The sequence below is a fragment of the Hyperoodon ampullatus genome (assembly GCF_949752795.1).
Source record: "Hyperoodon ampullatus genome assembly, chromosome: 3".
Lineage (NCBI taxonomy): Eukaryota > Metazoa > Chordata > Mammalia > Artiodactyla > Ziphiidae > Hyperoodon > Hyperoodon ampullatus.
In genome coordinates, this window is record NC_136916.1 from 10,248,359 (window position 1) to 10,265,869 (window position 17,511).

Genomic DNA, 17,511 nt, shown 5'->3' on the forward strand with positions numbered 1-17,511 from the left:
ATGTCTCCGGTCTCCGTCTCCTTAGAAGGACACTGGTAATGGATTCAGGACCCACCCTAATCCAGTGCGACCTCATCTGCAAATACCCCCTCTCCAAACAGGTCACACTTGCAGGTCTGAGACTGGAATAAATTTGCGGCGGGGGCAAGACCCAGACACTATAGCACTTGACAGGTTTTTCCCTGAGCAGGGGCACTGGGAGGCCATGGAGTGCAGTGGTTAAACACAAGCTCTATGGTCTGGCTTCCTGGCTTCCAGGCTCTACAAGCTTGTGAGTGGGCCCAGGGCAAGACTGTTCTCCTCTCCAAGCCTAAGCATTCTTGTCTGGGAATAATAATAGCAGCTACCCCCTCAAACCAAGGTGAAGATTACATGAGTTAACATATGCTAAAAAAAGAAAGAAAGAAAGAAAAATGTATGCAAAGTGCTTAAGTTGCGCTGGACACATTGTAAGGCGATACTTGTGTTCTTCGGTTGCTTATACTTTGTTGCAATTTTGAATGGCACTTTTTCTCCATTATATTCTCTAATGGTTATTGCCGGTGACTTGGAAAACTATCAATTTGGGTATAGTGATCTTGTACCTGCCATCTATTAGAATTCTTAGTAACCATTTTCCAGTTGCTTCTCCTAGATTTTCCTGGTAGTAATCACATTAGCTTCAAGATACTAAAAAATTACTGAAGTATGACATTAACTAAATGATTGTAGAGCCCCATGAACTGGCATTCAAGAAGCACTTTCTACACATTCTTCTCTCCAGAGACAGGCTCAGAGACTCTGCTACATTCCCCAATCATGATAAAGACATGTGTCTACTTTCTTGACATGTCAGAACCGTTGTCTGGACCAAAGCAATACAGCTTTACGAGGGCAGGGGCCACGGGTCTGAGTCCTGATCTATCCCCATTATGGGCGAAGCCTGGTAGATACAGGTGCTCGGTGCATTGACTAACTTCATGAACAGATAATCTCCAATCAAAACGACTGACAGGACAGGCTTCCAGGCTGTCACACGGCGAGAACCCTGTCTCGTCCCCTCGTGCTGGCTGCTCCTTCCCACGTCTGATCCGTGACCAGCACCCAGCCCTTCCCTTCGTTAGGTACCAAGGCAGGATCCATGCTCCCCGTGCGGTGCTGGCATGAAGATGCAGAAACTCTCACCTGTGAGCCTTCCTGTCCCCATACTTTCAGCCGTCAAAAGTCAGATGGGAAGAGCTAGGTGCAAGTGCAAAGCTGAGCTACACACAAGTATAAGACACAAGAGTCACACAGCTTAACAGCGACGGCCCGAAACCCAGGCCAAGACCAATGGGGCTGGCCCCAGATCTAACAGGGCTGTGAAGAAAATACTTTGAAAACATGAAAAATAAAAGCAGAATTAAACCTTTTTTGGATTCCCAATCATAGGGTCATCTGGTATCTTTTTCCTTACAAAAGTGCATGCTGGGAAACACATTTTTGTGGGGGCTCACTTTTTTAAAACAGGAGTTTAAAAAAAACTTGTTTAATTTAAAAAAATAGAATCAATGCACATGAAATAAAAACCGATATTAAGAAGGTTATTAAAAATATGAGGCTGTATAAATGAAATCCAAGGCACCTCGTCATTATTTTACAACGACACGCAGTGGCCAGAACGACCTTGAACGCACAGCTCCCTTGGCAGCACAGCACCCGCGGAGCACCGACGCCTCTTACCTCCAGCTTGTGGGCCCGCTCCCTGCTCAGGGCCTTCGAGGGGAAGCTCTGGTTGTTGGCTTCCGCCAGAGAACGAAGATCAAAATAAAACTTGACATAAACACTGGACGGCACGTTGATGTTGAACTGGAGCAATTCGAGGAACTGTCGCTCCAGCTCGTTCCTGCAGAGAAAGACAGAAATGCACAGCTCAGCCGCCGTCCCCACCCGCGGCCGCCTGGGCAGGCTACTGGACACAGCCAAGTCCACCGGGCCCAGTGCCCGGAAGGATGAGGGCTGATTAACTGGGATGATCACCAGAAAGTGCTTCAGGGCGACCCTGACACTGAGACTGAGCGCGTCTGTGCGCACGCGCACACACACAGACACACGCACACACACACATATATACACGGCAGGCTCTGGCCTCACCTCTCCATGTGAACCATCGGCTCAAACAGGGGGCAGAAGACGCAGTCGAGAGCCGTCAAGTGGAGTCCAGTGAGGGCGGACAGCAGCCTGGAGGACCGCCCTTCCCGGGAGGAGACGGTGGGGACGCGCTGACCGGCTTCCTCGGGACCGCGGGAGGGGAGGTGGCTCCCCAGCCCCAGCGCACACCCATCACCTGCAGGGCACGTGAGGACACCCTGTGGGCCCACCCGTCTGATACGGCAAGTCTGGGTGGGCCCGAGAACGTGCATCCCTAACACTCCCGCGAGCTGCTTCTGGGCCCGCCCGCACGCCGAGAACCACTCGACAACAGCGCCCGGTCCATAAGGGAGCCAAGCCACTTAGAGCTGGATGAAGACGAACCACGGCGGCCAGAATGCATCTGAAAACTTCCCGTCTGCAGGCCTACTTCTCTGTAGTTACTGCGGGGAGGAGGGGGGTGGAAGCGTGCTCAGCGACAGGTCTGTCTGGGAGCCCTGGTCCTGGGCCACCTCCCCGGGCAGCACCCCGGGCTCACTTCTGTCCTTTATCACAGTCTCCCCGCCTTGTCTCCTCGGAGCCAGAAACCGTGACATGTGATGGTGCAGCCTGGCCCCAGCTCAGCACCTGACATGCGGTTGGTGCTCCACAATTCCTGTTACTGAAAGGAGCGGCCCAGGATCAGCCTGGGCGGCGGGATCCAAGGAAGGCTTCCCGGAAGTGAGAGCTGACCTAAGACCCGGAAGCGACCAGCTCCGGCGGGGAGGAGCCAGGTGGGGGCGGGCTGCTTCTGGCGGGGGCGGGGCGGAGCAGCCCGTCAGCTCCCGGCTAGGGGCCCCATGCAGCCTTTCGAGCCTGTCTAGCGCTGCTGTGACAACGGGGGCGGGAGCACTGACGTGGCAGGGAGGTTGGGAGGTGAGCAGGGTGGCTGGTGCCCCGACGGCAGCTCCCAGGCAGATCAGAAGCGAGAAACCTCAGCAAGTCGTTATCGAAGGCCTGGGCGCCTCGGAGGGAGAAACCAAGACGTCATATCCAGGTCATTTAATCGGAGGGGCTGCTTCGATGCAGCTTCGAGAAAGGAGTAAAGCCCCAAATGTGTGTGTTGTGCTACACTTTAAACTTTTAATGACTTGTATTTATGCCTCCTTTACGTGAGACTTAAGAGGTCATCCTGTGAAATACTGGAACCCAGATAAGATTTTAACAAGGTGTGTCAAAAATACCGCTAAGGCAGAAGCGCTCTCTCCTGGACGACGTGGGAGCTGCCTGTGGACCGACTGCCGCCCTGTGGCCAAGAGGCGCCACTGCAGATCCCATTCTCCAACGCCAGGAGGAAAACCTTGCTTTTAGTATAAACGTTAAGAGAACTAGTCTGCTCTTCCTGCCCCAAATGGTATCTAGACACCACTGTCTCTTGTTGAGGGTATAACTAGGATTAAAGTCAAGAGGAATCTGGTTTTGAACAAGGTGACGGTTTCCCAGGGTTCCTTAGGGAAAAAACAGCCTTTCTGAATATTTGTTTTCTTGAATGTTTCTGTTTAAGTTTGGGGGGAATAAAGATTTTAGAGCTGCTGTGTTTTCAAACTAAGGCAAGATTTAGAAAATAAAAATAATTCCCCAAATTTGAATTTTCAAATGGCAGCAGTACATCCTCCAGGGACATCAGACAGCTTGTTATGTGATAAACCATCAGAAAACTAACAGTGATGCAGGGAACGGGCTTGATGGATTTACCGCCCTCAAGGGGATAATTACGAAGAAATAGTCCTGACGTAAAGCTCTATAATAAATAAATTCAAGTCAATAAACAAAAAATATTTCAGAAATATTTTAGCTCAACGTTGTAAAGAAACCCAACTGAGCTGATGCCATTTAGCAACTTGCAAATGGAGCTCTAAAATGGAGTAAAGAGAGTTGTTTTCATCACCTAATGGCCTGTCGGCTTTTCTAGAAAAATGGGCTCACTTTAAAGACCAGCCACCAAGCAGCAATCCCACTTCTGGGCACAGACCCCAAAGAACAGAGAGCAGGGCCTCAGGGAGGTATCTGCACACCGGTGTTCATGTTCATGACAGTGTTACTCACAGCAGCTGAAAGGTGGAAGCAACCTACTTACTGTCTGGATGACAATTATCTTAGCAACTGTTTTCACCTTGAAATATAATCAAGAATTTTTTATATTTTTATTTTATTTTTCTTACTATCAAAAACTTCCTATTTGTCTTACTTTTTATAATAAAGAATGACAGGTGCAGAAAGGAGTCGTACAGGTCTGCAGCAGGAAAAGGCTCTGGCAAAAGACCCCAAAACACAAACAAGTGCTCCCAGGGCAGCACAAAAATGGGGTTCCCAGCGAACCAGCAACCAGAGGAAGCAGGGGCCAGGCTGAACAGGAGCCTGTAGTGGTCACTGAGTCCAGGGACTTGGATGTGGACTGGGACACAGTGGAACCTGCTCCAGCTCAGAGCTTCTTCAAGGAAGCCAGACAAACAAGACCAGAAAAATATTAGCAAGAATGGTGTCAGAAAGGCCTGTAAACCGTAAGGAAATATAAGAAGTTCAACCTGATTAAGTGTTTCCAAAACAGCTCCTTTCTCCCGAGAGCCTCTAACCCCACCTCCTGTACACCCAGCCCCCAGGATGCAGCTAAGTGTGAGCTCAGGATGGTGCCCTGAGAGAGGAGAACACGCAGCCTGACCAGGATGCACAGGGGACCTCGGGGACAGAACATTCATTTTAAGCAGGTGAACTTGCAAAATGTGACAAAAGCAGTCAAATTTTACCTTCTCTCTGAAACTGAAGAGAAACAAGTAACATTTTAGCCCATCTGCTGCCTGTCATCAGTTTGCAGTGTGTACAGAGCTGGGATGAACCTCACCGTGGACGGAGAGCAGGAAGGTAAAGGAAGGTTCGCCTAGAATACAGTTTCAGTGACCAGTTTAACAAACCAGAAGGTGTCACCAGTACCGGTTCGGGACCCACAGGATGAGAAATACAGGTTTTTGCAAATCCTATCCGCAACCGTGTCCTTTCTCGGCCAGCACACAACAGACGTGCAGTCACAGTCACTCACTCCACGCTGTGCACGTCCACAAGGGGTCGGGTTTCTTCTGCAGAGGCCCCCGGCCGCACTCACACGTCCTCCACTGTGCTGTCCTTCAGGATCTGGCAGTGGTCCACGTTCCACTACTGCCTGGTCGTCCCACGCCTTGGAGGCCAGCAGGATGGCCCCCAGAACAATCCTCTCCCAGTTGGCCGGACAGATGTCAATCTATGCGTACGTTAGAAGCCTTTCGAGGTACACCCGGAAGGCACGAGCACGCCAGCGCCCGGTGACCTGCCTTGTTCCCGCTCCACACCCGCCAACACACGCAAACCAACTCCCAGCTGTTCACCGCACTCCCCAGCTCAACTTTAAACAGGCGCTGACGGCCTGATCACACTTACTTTAAGAAGTCAAAGGGCTCAACGGGTCTGAGGGAAAATGGGCTGAGAGGCACACTCCGTAACTGGACGTGTGGATGAGGCCGGACCTTAGGACTCCGGGGCAGGAACATGTTCTAGGAGCCGTGGGTTAATTTCTCACTCTACCAACTGTGACATCAACACGCATTCAACAAACCACCAACGAGCCAACAAGGAGAACAAAGTGTGTGAAGGGAAGAAACCGATTTTTTCCATCTGTAGTTGTTTCTAAATTAAACTTTTTATTTTGAGGTGATTGTAGATTTATAGGCAGTGTTGATAAACCTATTTTTTTCATTATTATGGTAAAATACACATAAGATTTACCACTTAACCATTTCCAGTGTATAGTTCTGTGGCATTAAGAACAGTCACCGTGCTGTGAAATCACCACCATCCATCTCTATTTCTAGAACTTTTTCATCTTCCCAAATTGAAATTCTGTACCTATTACAACTCCCCAGTTCTCCTCCCCCAGCCCCTGGCACCCACCTTTCTACTTTCTGCCTCTTGGCTATGACTACTCTAGGTACCTTACATAGGTGGAATCACAGTGTATTTGTCCTTTTTTGATTGGCTTCTTTCACTGAGCATAATGTTCCACGTTGCAGCATGTGTCAACATTTCCTTCCTTTTCAAGGCTGAATAATGATCCATTTTAGGTACAAACCACATTTTGTTTATCCATCATCCACTGATGGACATTTGAGTGGTTTCCTCTTTCAGCTACTGTGAATAATGTTGCTGTGAACGCTGATGTACAATCATCTGTTCGAGCCTCTGCTTTTGATTTTTTCGGGTATACACCCAGAAGTGGAACTGCTGGATCATATTATAATCTATGTTTAACTTTTTGAACCCCCATACTATCTTCCACAGCAGCTGAACCATTTACATCCCCACCGGCAATGCACAAGGGTTACAATGTTTCCACATCCTTGCCAACACTTGTTGTTTTCTGGGTTTTTTAAAAAAATTATTGTCATCCTAAAGGGTGTGAAGTAGTTGGGTTTTTTGGGGTTTTTTTTGCGGTACACGGGCCTCTCACTGCTGTGGCCTCTCCCGTTGCGGAGCACAGGCTCTGGACATGCAGGCTCAGTGGACATGGCTCACGGGCCCAGTTGCTCCGTGGCATGTGGGATCTTCCCAGACTGGGACACGAACCTGTGTCCCCTGCATCGGCAGGTGGACTCTCAACCACTACGCCACCAGGGAAGCCCTCTTTTCTTTTCTTTTAATATGAATTTTATTTCCAAGTACTTTTCAACTCCTGGATTTCCATTTGGTGCTCTGGCTGATTCAATCAACCCCTTGGATCACATGACTCCCATATAGTAAACCAGCCCCCTAAATCACGTGACTCCCATTAACTCAATCATCTTCCTTAAATCTCCTGATGCCAGGGGGGTGGGCTGTCCCCTCCTGGGGTTCAAGCCTCTGAGCCACCTAATAGATTTTCAAGACCTTTTGAGGACAGGCATAGCCAGGGCCCTACTGTATAGCTGTGTAGGGGTGCAGGGCTCACCACTAGGGGGAGATATTCAGCCCATGATGTGGATGGTGCCTCTGGAAATACGTAAATATGTAAAACAGCAGCTCTGGCATGAAGTCTCATTCATCTTTAAACTCTCTGTCCCTGGCAAACAAGAGATATACAGTAAATATTTGTTGAATCAATCAGGAGTTTTGTTTAATTTTTTTAAACAATGCTGTCAGCTCCTTTCTCTCACAAACATTTTGTCCATTCAAGCAGTTTTTGACAAAGCCACACTCCTAATGGGACATTTTAATCTCTCTCTCTCAAAAACAGACATACAGAGCAGAAACTATATGGATATTTAGCATTCAAGTGAATATTTATTAGATGCCTATCATGTTTCTGGAACTACTCTTTAGGCTCAAGATTAGAGCAGAGAAAAGAATAAGCAAAAATCCCTGGTATTGCAGTTATATTCCAGTGAACATAGAGGATTTAAATAGCAATTTTACAATTAGATTACATATACGTGTATATAAGTATCATACATAACATACAGATATAAACCTTGAAAATTTTGTGCATATATAAAATGGTAATTTTATATCTACATATGTATGTGCACATATATTGATATATGAGCATACATACATATACACACACATAGAAATTTGTATCCATATACAAGTGACCATTAATATTTATGTAGTTAATCATATACTTGGCTAGACAGTAAATGTCACTAAATTCTATTATACAGGCTCCATTTCCAACTATGGTTCACTACAACTAGAAAATAACAAGAGGATAGCCAAAAACAACTCACCACATGAAAATTAAGAGTACTATATAATCTTCTACATCTTTTGATATAGATCAACATATTTCATGTGTAAAAGAAAAATCAAAACTAAAATTACAGACAGTTAAGAAGTCAACGGCAATGATATTCCCATAGATATTAGTACCTATGGAAAAGGGGGAGAGCTGTACGCAGAAGAAAATCTGTAGATTGAAATGCATTTACTAGGAAAGGTCAAGACAGAGTGTAAAATTAGGGAGGCCAATTAGAAGGTGGCTGCTGCCTTTGGTGTGGGGGGCAGCTTTCTCTAGCCCGTGCCTGAGGCAGATGAAGGTGGAACGAGATTCTTCCTAAGCTGTGTGGGGTGCGGGAGGCGAAGACTCGTGGATTCTGTCCCTTGTTGCCGAGGCTTTCCATGCTCACGTGAGTCACCGCTTTGCAGCAAAGGCAGCCGCAGTGGCATCTGTCCGCCTGGGGGCCTCTGTCTCAGGTGGCTACTGCTCGCCAGCTAATAGGTGATGATCTGATCTGCCCCTGGCGGGCCCTTCTCTAAATCGAATCCAATAAAGTCCTTATAAACGAGTTTACTGGAATGAAACCTGCTTCCATGTGCTTCAACCAACCCCTGGCTCTTTTTGCAGAAGTGCCTGGTCTCAGTGGATGTTTTATTTAAACAAAGAAACCCCAAATCAAAGCCCCCTTAGTTTATAGGAAGAGCTACTCTGGGTAGCAAACAATCACACTTATAACGAATATGTGGATCCGGTTGACTTGCCCGCAGCAGTTCCATCAGGAGGTGATTCTAATACCACAGGGCAGTCACAGCACAGAGTTGGGGAAAGAAGAGAACAGTCACTGGCCACTTCCTGTTGCCAAGGGCCTTACAGATACTTTCTCATTGAAGCCTTTCAATCCCCTGCAATAAGTATCACTAACCCAATTTTACAGATGAGGAAAAGACATTCAGAATTTATCTGAGAAGGGACAATGTATTACTGAGGAATAGGGAATTTATCAGGAAGAATGGAAGGGGCTTGTGGCATTTTGCAATATCTGCTTCAGGGTCAGAGTGAGTCCAAGACAAAAGAAGTAAGGCAGGCCTTGCCTGTTCCTCCATCCCTGGATTCCCTCAGTGATCACTGCTCTAATTATCAAATTAATGGTGTCAGTGGGTTGGAGACCATCACGCAGTGGATTTACTCCTAGACTGAATCATTTCATAATAAATTATCATAACTTGTTGTGACAGGAGCAGCGAGAACCAATCAATACCAGAATTTAATTTCCCACCCATGCCTAACTAGAGATGCTCATTCTGGAGAGATATTTTACCTGAAACTCCATCCACCCTTTTAAAAAAGTGAAGTGAAGGGATGCTTTGTTTTTGCAACTATAACAAGCACCTACACAGAAAGAAGGAAATGTTTTCTTTGCTTCTTGGCTGCTAAGGAATAATGGTAAGCATCTGCTCTTTCCTGGACACACACCAGCCTGAGCCCAGCCAGGTGTGGAGATGCACAGTGAGGGGTGGTCTCTCCCTCTAGAACATGTCTCAACAGTACAGAGGGAATGGAGACCTTATGCAACACTTTTTTTTTTTTGGTGGTGCCACCCACTGGTTGTGGGATCTTAGTTCCCCAACCAGGGATCGAACCGGGGCCCTCGGCCCTGAGAACGTGGGTCCTAACCCCTGGACCACCAGGGAAGTCCGGCAACAATTTAAATAAAATGAATACTAACAAAAATCCCTCTTCTTCACGATCTTGATCTCCACCATCCTAAAACAGTTATTTAAGGAAAGAAAGAGAAGGCAAAAGCCTTAGCAGTAAGATTTCCTTTGGCCCAACTAAAATGTGAATTGAGGGCTTCCCCGGTGGCACAGTGGTTGAGAGTCTGCCTGCTGATGTAGGGGACACGGGTTCGTGCCGCAGTCCGGGAAGATCCCACGTGCCACGGACTAGCTGGGCCCGTGAGCCATGGCCGCTGAGCCTGCGCATCCGGACCCTGTGCTCCGCAACGGGAGAGGCCACAACAGTGAGAAGCCCGTGTACCAAAAAAAAAAAAAAAAAAAATGTGAATTGAAAGAAAGTCTTGGAATCTCTCCTTTTCTCACGTCTGTGTAATTGAGTTTCCTCGGAATTCACAGTTACCGTGTTTAAGTCAATTAAAATTCCTCTTGGACGTCATTTCCTTGGCAACTGTAATAAGCTTTTAATTACTTTTTCACAGCCAAAAGCCTCAGTTCTGACACTGTAACTGAGACCCCAAACATTTTTTCCAGAAGTGGGAAACAGGATTCCAAGTAGAGAATCCCGCTTTTTGTGTGTTTGTGTTTTTCTGTGCATGTGCTACAAGGCCAGGACTAATGGCAGCAGATCCCGGGCAGGGGTGGCCTTCAGTGCAGATCTTTTAGTGCTTCTTTGCTACTTGCTGTTTTTTGTTTGTTTTTTTTTTTTTTTTTTGCGGTACGCGGGCCTCTCACTGTTGTGGCCTCTCCCGTTGCGGAGCACAGGCTCCGGACACGCAGGCTCAGTGGCCATGGCTCACGGGCCCAGCCACTCCGCGGCGTGTGGGATCTTCCCAGACCGGGGCACGAACCCGTGTCCCCTGCATCGGCAGGCGGACTCTCAACCACTGCGCCACCAGGGAAGCCCTTAGGTTCTAATATCTTAAAGTGGTTCCCTGGGAGGGAAAAAGAATCTCATTGTTTTGCACATCCAGAGTGGAGCCAAAGATGGCACTTGTCTGGGTAAAGTGCAATAAAATGCAAGCAACCAAGTACGAGGAGTCTAATGCCAAGAGATGTTGGGATGTGTGTGGATTTGAAAATGAAAATATTATTGGGGCATCAGTAGCTTCTCACAACATGTAAACTAACTAACCATAGTCTTTCAAAGCTTTCAGTCTAGCTTACAAATCTTCCAGTCAATTTAAATAGTATTTATTAAAAGCTAAGTGTCATGCAATGGAGTTTGGGGGTGGGGAGAATTGGAAAGATTTCATGGCATTAGTGGTTCTCAGATTTGTGGTTTATAGGAAAAATGCAGTTAGCAGAGTTGCTAACTCTTTCTCTCGCCAAATAAGATATCATTGCTATCATTTTAGAAATGACAGGGCATTGATGAATGAGAGCAACAATGAAATGCATCAAGGGCATAATCTGAGATGAGAGACTGGCTTCCGCGGTACGAAACCCCTTCCTTCCTCATCGTGAACTTCTTATTCTGCTCCAAACTAGAGACTTCTTCCTTCTCCCTGGGTCCTCGGGCCAGAGTTTGCAAAACTTTGGACGGACGATCTTTCAGAGTCTCTGCAGGTCTCTAAGCCTGTGATCAGAAGACCTGTCTTTGCCCTCAAAGTGAAACAGAAAGACTAGATTCACAGATGAGAAATGGCTGGACAACAGTTTCAAGGCAACAGGGATGCCAGTGAGTGGCAGGTGACACAGATGAAGCCCTTAGAATCGCGGTGTATTTACTTGGGGGCCCGTGAGGGAGGCTTTGGGGGAAAGGGGAAACCGAGTCAGGGCTTTTCAGGGATAGTATTTTCTTCTAATGAAAATGGGAGCAGCTCCCTTGGATTGGGCTTCTGGGAGCGGACTAGGCGAGCCCAGCTGTGAGAAAGGGCCATAGCACCCTCAGGAAGGAGCAGGCAGATCTGGGGTGATCCAATATATTCTGATATATTCACTTACTTGGCCCTTGGTCTATGTCCATCCACCCTCTCAGCCCCGCACGTCAAAAGTTTTATCCCATCTTTACTTTCACATGCAATCCTCTGCTCTGTCTATGGCAGAAAATTGTCCATTTGTAGTTATTTCATCCTTTTAGAGCAATTTTTATTTGACATTTTCCTGGGAAATCGCTAGTGTACCCATCACTTGGGGGCTGGAAGAACCAGTTGCAGAATGAATGGCAAGCTGAAGAGGTGGTGACAGGAGCACAGAGCTACTCCCTGGGGCCTCCCCAGCCTCCCTGCCCTGGCCTTTCCTCTTTCCAAGCCTCTCCATTTCATGGTGGAATTCAACAGGTATGCCTGTTAACCAACCAAGTATTCACAAGATGCTTTTGTAGCACCACTATTGGTGTTGAAGGGACTCGGCCCCTCCAGTTCTCCTTAAGCTTGAACACTGAGCTAGTGTTTGCTTTTGTTTTGTGTCAATAACTGAAATAAATTAGAATTTTATTGTTGGACCACCAAGTCCATTAAATTATACTGGATGTGTGTGTGTGTGTGTGTGTGTGCACGCACTTTGATCTGTGTGGTTATATGTGTGTATGTGGGTGTGTATATGTCTTATATTAGATACATAACGTATATATAAGTGCTGTTTGTGCTATGAATTCAGTTTGACTTTAGAAAATGGCTATACCTCTCTGAGCTTCCTTTGTCCCACTCATAAAATAAAGGCGCTGGATTAATATATGAAAACATCTGGCACATGGTAGCCTGTCAGTAAAGGTTAGCTGAATTAATTAATGCATCTAAGGACCCTTCCAGGTTTATAAACCTGTCATCTTAAACCACCTTCCACCTACATCTTTCCTTTGGCGATCAAGTAGTCCCAACTCATTTCTCAGCTGAGGAAATGGGCTTGGCGGAGAACATGTCCCACACCAGGCGCAGAGCCGGTGACGGTATGGATGGAGTGCCTTCTACCTGTAGGAGAGCACCAGAGATCGGAGAGTCTCGTCAGGGCATGTGTGTGATTAGAGGGAGGCCAGGAAGGAAGGGTGATGACACAGAAGCATAAGAAACAGACTCTGCTTATGATCAACATTGGGCGAGCAGAGGAAAATGCAGGAGAGGACGTTTCCAGCCTCAACCTGTTACGTACGAATACTGCTGACCAAGCGAAAGTAGGGAATTCAGAGGACGCTGAGCATCGAAGGAGACAGCAAGAGCTGGTTTATCGAATTCACGTCCAATTACCAGCGTTAGGATAATAACGAGATTTGTTGCACGCTATTGGGTACAAAGCACTGCACAAACTGCTAACATATTATTTAAGCCGCACAAGAATCTGTGAAGATTACTGTTATAACAACGTCCATGAAGATGCAAGGAGTTTCGGGAGATTCTTCCCAGCCTGAGGGAACAATGGAAACCAAGGCATGAATGTCGAGCTGTTCCCTCTATATTCGGCTGGTGTCCATCGGTTCCCCTATAAGCAATATTGAAAATTTCCAGAAACTTCATCTCTTATACCCTTCCCACCCCCCGCCTCCATTTGTCTGCTTGAAGTATCAATACTATCTCTTCACTCCAGACTAATACCTTTAAGGGCATCTCAAGCTCAAGCCCATAGGACAGCCTGGACCTGATAAGGCAAATCAGGATACATTCCACCAGTTAAATCCTCGTGACGTTATAGCTTTTAACCTGCCTGCATTTCTTTTTTTTTTTTTTTTTTTTTTTTGTGGTACGCGGGCCCCTCACTGTTGTGGCCTCTCCCGTTGCGGAGCACAGGCTCAGGACACGCAGGCCCAGCGGCCATGGCTCACGGGCCCAGCCGCTCCGTGGCATGTGGGATCCTCCCGGACCGGGGCATGAACCCGTGTCCCCTGCATCGGCAGGCGGACTCTCAACCACTGCGCCACCAGGGAAGCCCCTGCCTGCATTTCTTAACCTCTAAAAGCACAGGAGGAAAGCCCCCAAACATGTGATACCTCCCAGAATCACAACCCACAGAGGTCCAGAAATAAACTCGACACAACGGAAGAAGATACACAACAGCCCACGCATAGCCTGCACGTATATTATACGGCGTTGCATTGAGCACTGGCATTGCATGCAGTATGTCCCAGCTGTCCTGAAATTCATGGGGGCCTCATTGGGCTTCCTGGGCACAGGCCATGGTCCATGGGTTTTGCTTTAGATCTGAGAATCCAGGCAATGAGATATTTGATATCATTATGGCATTATTATTATTATTATTATCATTTTACTTGGGATCATTGTATTGAGGGCTTTTTAAAAAAGATTCTTTATCTTTTACAGATTCACATGAAAATTATTCGCTGTTGGGAGGACACGGTGGGGGGGAAGGAGGGATGAAACAAGATTCAGCCTCCGAATTAGTAACGTTTGAAGCTGGGTGAAGCCTTCGTGGGAGGTTATTATACTTATTTTTCCCACTTCTGTGTGTACGTGAAATTTTCCATAATACATACATTTTTTGTTAAAGACGGGTCTGACTGAAGGAGAAATCAGAGTGGCCAAGCAATATCCTGCAGAAGCGACTGTGAAAGGAAGAGATTTTTTTCCCAGCAAAGACCCAAAGATGCTCTGAGCTCTGTGACAAGTGAAGGGCCTTTGATGCAGGCAATTCACTAGAAACGAGCCCCTCACACGGCCTGCAAAGCCGGAAATACACATCCAGAGCCTGAGATACGTCCACATTTACACATTTATTTGGATTTAGAGAAACAACACATAAAATACTTTGATCATACACAAGTTTATATTTGGTAAGAAGAACAGGTTGCCATGTGTTTATAGTTTTTATTGATTTCTGTCTTTAGTAACGGAGTGATGCTGGGGAGATGTCAATGTCTTTCAGAAACACTGATTGGGAACAGGACTTTGGCACAGGTAACTAATCAATACACAGCATTTGCACTTAGCATTTGAAAACAGGAGGGCACGTGCAAGATGATACCCACTGTTAGGTTCCTGGGTTCCTTGTCCTGCTGCTATATTTACACCCGTGCTTTCTTGGTCCCTATTCTGAGGAGTAGCACCTACTCCAAATCTTAGCAGGGACAGTGCCTGCAACGTTGGCAGTTTGTGACCCTCCATATTGGTTTCCTCTGTTCTCGGAGACACTGAAGTAGCATCCTCCTTGCATTTTGTGAAATCCCACAGTTCTCAAAGGAGATTTCTCAGCAGCGAGCGGAGCCGAGGGTATTCCCTATGAGAGCTGAGGTGGAGGGCACACCGTTTAGCAGAGAGAGGGCGGGTGAGAGATTTATGGGCACAGATGCGAATGTGGTTCTCAGAAAATCAGTACGGCTACCACACAGGAAAAGACACATCAATAATATATTGTACAAGCTTTCACAGCAAAACATGTTGATTTGCAACACTGTCAGTTCAGATCTAAAGTGCACAACCCCCATCTGAGGTGACGAGACAGTACTAGCAGTATAATAAAGGCAACACAGTTACACACACAACCGATTTCCTTTTCTTTCCTCACGTCCTTGAGACAGTTCAGGCAGTCAGTACCATTTATGTGTCTCCGATGGAGACATACCACACTTTTTTTTTCAAGTATTTAAAAATAATAAACACAATGTTGCTATCTAAATGAAAATGGCCATGTCAATTGTGATTAAAGCTAAAGCCAAACTTTTCTAATATTTGTGAAGAATGGTCCCACATAAAGGCCTTTGGCACTGGGAATTCGGCTAAAGTTCAAAACAATCTCCCTTCCTTCCTTCCTTCCTTCCTTCCTCCTTCCCTCCCTCCCTTTCTCTTGAGTACATTACAAACTTACTTTAAAGAATATTTATTAAACTACTGGGACTTTTCAGGCTTTCATTTACCTCCTTCCCTGGGTTACGTTTGGTAGCATTTCACTGCATAGGATTGAACAAGGCTCCCAGCAAACTTGGGGTAGAACCTGGAAGGCGCAGGGGGTTGGGGAAACAAGCTCTTGGTAAAAACTATTTTGCTGGAACTTCAAACACAGGCACAAAGGTTCCTCCTTTAAGTTCTGTCATACCGTCAAGTGAAAAAGCAGCCGCTTCTGATAGAGAATCTATAACCCTAGGTAGAAGCATCCTGGAGTAGAGAGGGATCTGTCCAGATCAGGGCACTGGGCTTCACCGTCTCCTCCAAGCAGGATGGCGGGTTTGATAATTAGTGTCTCTGCCTCTGAGATGGGGTCTGTGGCCTGAGGCTCACAATAGGTGGGCAGTTGTGTGCTTATTCTCCACAGCTAATTTCCAGAAAGGAAAGGAATGCTTGGCCATTAGACCCAGCCTAGAATGGGAGGCTTGCTCCTTCATGAAATTCTGGGGCACAGATAAAGCGTTTTCTTCTAATAGTCATAGGGAATCCATTTGCTTCCTAGACAGAGAGGGCCCAAAGCCATGTTCATCTCAAATATCAACGTTTTCATATATAACCTGGGAGAGAGAACGTAGGGTCAAGCTCAGGAAGCGTTCAGGTGGTTGGATCCCGTGGTCATATGAGAGGCCTTTTCTATTTGACGAATAGAAAAGAGGATGGGGTCCTCTTTCCTCCCTCACACCTATCATCTTCCTGACCACTGCTCTGACTGGGGCGCACAGAAAGGACGAATGTTCCTAAATGTGCATCCGCAGTCTGCATATACGGGTCCACTAGCTCTTTGACGCTGACAGTCTGTGCCCCATAAATATCTACGGGAGCTCTCGTTAGCTCATGTCTCTCCATCGGGTTTTCAGGGGCGGAAGGATGCTTTGAAAATACGATTTTGAATTCTAAGGAGCCTGTGATCGCTACATAGTCTGGTCACTTTGGGTCCGGATGGGAGACAGATGATCAAAGAAGGTCTTAAGATGCTGTCTCAAAATTCTAGGTGAGAAGCTCATTTCCTGAGAGGAAAATAACCACGAATGGAGTAGAAATTAAGTATGGGGAATCCCAGTGATGGGGAGCTTAGCAGGAGAGACTTTTGTGGGTCGGGATGGGGAGGGAATGGGAAAGAGCAATGACCCGGGAGGGGAACGACGCCTTCCTGGGCATCCAGGATGACATCATTATTCTCACACAGAGATCTAAGGCCAAGTTTAATTTTCTGGGCACACCACATCTGGAGTGTGTTTCATTCCTCTGCTCGGGCTGATTAGATTTTATTTTTATCTTCTCTAATGAATCCAAATGACTTAAGAAAAGAATACTGTTTGGGAAGATATCTCAAGAACCAGCATCAACCTTCTGTTCTAAACAGGCTGAACTGGAAAGCATACTAGAGACGATTACCCTAATTTAGTCTAAGATGAAGCGTGGCTGTCATGCCTACTGAGCGGGTCTACTAAGGTCCAGTGGATGGAAAACTTAAATGGGAAGTGAGTCTTATTGTTGAGCTGACCAATCATTTTAAAGAACTTGCAGTATCCTTTTGTGTCTGCTTTGTAATACTAACTTTAGAGATGTGATAAGTCATAAAACGAACAGAAAGAAGGCATCATACCTTTTAAGAATTTTGTGGGCTTATGTTTCAAAATAACTTTGCTAAGTGTTTTATTGTGCCTCCGTTAAAAGAAAGAGAAAAAAAATCTGGCTTAGTCTTTAATATCTGCCCCTGCAGTTTGTATAACCCATATAAAATAAAAATCTATATGTTACAAAATAGGATATCTTTTTAATATATATATTTTCCTTTTGTAAAATTATATGTATTTAAATATATTTGAAATGTTGCTATAGGTAAATTAGAAATTTTTTTTCTAATACTATGAAAAAGGCAAGAGTTTTTTTATTGTCAGCATACATTTTATATTTACTTTAGCCTTTTCACTGCACCCCAGAGAACCTTTTATGATTCAGGGGCAATTTGGCACTATTCAACCCTACTACTCTGAAGTGAAAATAAAGTTTGATTTGCACACTATATTAAAAGTAAGGGAAGTATTTGTAACAATTTTAAGCTTTTCCTTACTGATTA

At 46.1% G+C, this 17,511-nt stretch overlaps 1 pseudogene across 1 annotated transcript; it reads right to left on the reverse strand.

Moving 5' to 3' along the window:
• Window positions 1-1,190: 1,190 nt before the first annotated feature.
• LOC307049469 (cyclin-Y-like) lies at window positions 1,191-16,277 on the reverse strand (annotated as a pseudogene). Its single transcript has 4 exons — window positions 16,112-16,277; window positions 5,246-5,496; window positions 1,702-1,864; window positions 1,191-1,241 (listed from the first exon to the last, which is right to left on the reverse strand). The product of its transcript is annotated as a cyclin-Y-like (transcript).
• Window positions 16,278-17,511: the final 1,234 nt, after the last annotated feature.